Source organism: Bidens hawaiensis, unplaced genomic scaffold (assembly GCF_021521415.1).
Source record: "Bidens hawaiensis isolate Kalapana, Puna unplaced genomic scaffold, B.hawaiensis_p1.1 tig00002924_1, whole genome shotgun sequence".
Classification (NCBI taxonomy): Eukaryota; Viridiplantae; Streptophyta; class Magnoliopsida; order Asterales; family Asteraceae; genus Bidens; species Bidens hawaiensis.
Genome location: NW_027491157.1, coordinates 1521805 through 1523875, shown reverse-complemented (window position 1 = coordinate 1523875; position 2071 = coordinate 1521805).

Here is a 2071-nt window from a genome sequence, read left to right as displayed (position 1 = left end):
CAACTTGATCATACAAGTTTTAACAAGTGTTACGAGCACAGGATGTTCGAGTACATGGGGACAAGCATGGATGCAATAAGAAGATGTCATATTTTCAAAGCAAGGACTTCGAGCTTGGTACAGTTCCACAAGCAAGATTTACATCCGAGCATGCGAAAGATTGTTCACTAAGTCTCTTTAGACAACAGTGAAGACATCAAGAAGAATGAGCTTGCTCGATGGACTGGTTAGAGCAAAGCATGGACTAGTCAAAAGGAATGAAGCTTACTGGAGGAGAATATCTTCGCTGAAGATATTCTAAGTAAAGTATGTTCAAAGACACTCATCGAGCATACCTAACTTGTGTGTCTGCTCAAGCAATATACTTACCATGCTCGAAGACTCTTGCACTTGTATTTGTTTTTGTCTATCATTATGTAATATTTAGGACTTCTAGAAGGAATGTCTGGATTTATAAATAGGGACGTAGGTTTCCATTTATGGTACGGATAATGAGACGGAGCGCATGCAATACGAGGGCACAACATTCCAAAGAATATTTTCTTTGTTTCCTCGTATCGTCGCCGCCGTCACGAAACCCTAGACATTCCATTTACTATTTCATTGAATGATGCATTTATTACGGTAAATCTTTGTCTTTGTATTTGCTTGCACTGAATATTTATTGCTGTTTCGTTTGTTATCATATCACACATTCGTTCCCATCTGTTGGATATCCTGATTCCGCCGGGATATCCAATAGGCCTTTGGTTTATTGAGTCTGTGTGATTTTGTTAGCCTTTCTGAGGTTTTACCTAACTCACGGTCCTGATAAACTATATTAGTCTTCTTGTTTTTCTAAAATGTTAAGAATTCATTTTTCATTAATGGCTAAATGAAACAATTCAAATTAGGAAACCAGTGTAATTCTCTATACCAAAACTGGTAAACTGAACCACACAGCTAAACTGGTCAAAAAAGAATGGTATAACCTGGTAAATAATCCAGTTTAAACCCAACCATAAACTTATCATAAACCGGTTTTCACTTTTGTTGACCAAACTGAACCAGTTTGAACCTGAACTGGTTTAGAGCTTTAAACCAGTTTGTACTTGTCATGCTTACAACAGCACGTGATCGAACATTCTTTGAGTGATGTAGCCAATCACAGGTGGTGAATACAAGAAGTTTTGCCATAAGGGAAAATTATGGGCGGGTCAAAGTGCTTTGATTGAGACGTTGACACATAAAACATGAACAAACAATTAGAATTAGTAAGAACCAAGACAAACTGAGATGTTAGACATGAAGCTATTATGAATTTATGATTGCAAGTCATGTAAAATTATGTGGCGGTTATCAAGAGTTTACTAACGTCCGTACAATATAACAAAAGAAAAAAAATATCTTGGAGATAGTTGAGTCCATAAGCACACGAAATATAAAACTTACCATTCTAAAGGTGAACCTTTATTAGGACGTCTGGCTATAGCTTTAGGCCCACAATTTTTTTTTTGCCGTATTAATTGTTTATTGGATTACATCGAAACAGAAGGCAAGCGGGCAACAAGCTGCGCCGCTACCCCTTTTTGAATCGCAAAAAGGAGATAGAACCTGAAAACAAAATACACTTGCGAAAACCAGAAAAATATTAAAGGATTAAAAATACAAGTTTGATAAAACTTAAGCGAGCAGATGAAATAAACTGCAAATCCATCAATTTAGCCAAATAGCATATAAGCTTGCCTCATTAGAACATTTGTATTTTCCGGAAACGTTATTATAATTTATTTAATTTATAATTTAACTTGAGATTCATTGGACAAACAAACCTTAAATGAGAACATATCAAGTGTGCTTTGTATAGTTTTCAGCGTTGAAGGAGCAATGAAGATGGCTTTTATGACTTTAGTTAGGAATTACTCCATTACCTACCAACAAAATCACCTACAAAACCGAATAATCGAGTTTAATATCTAATAAACCATTAGGTTAAACTATAAAGTATAAAAACTTATGCGTATTTTAAACTTTCACATATTAATTTAAATTATAACATTAAAGCATTTAAAACATATCTAAAAATAAAGGG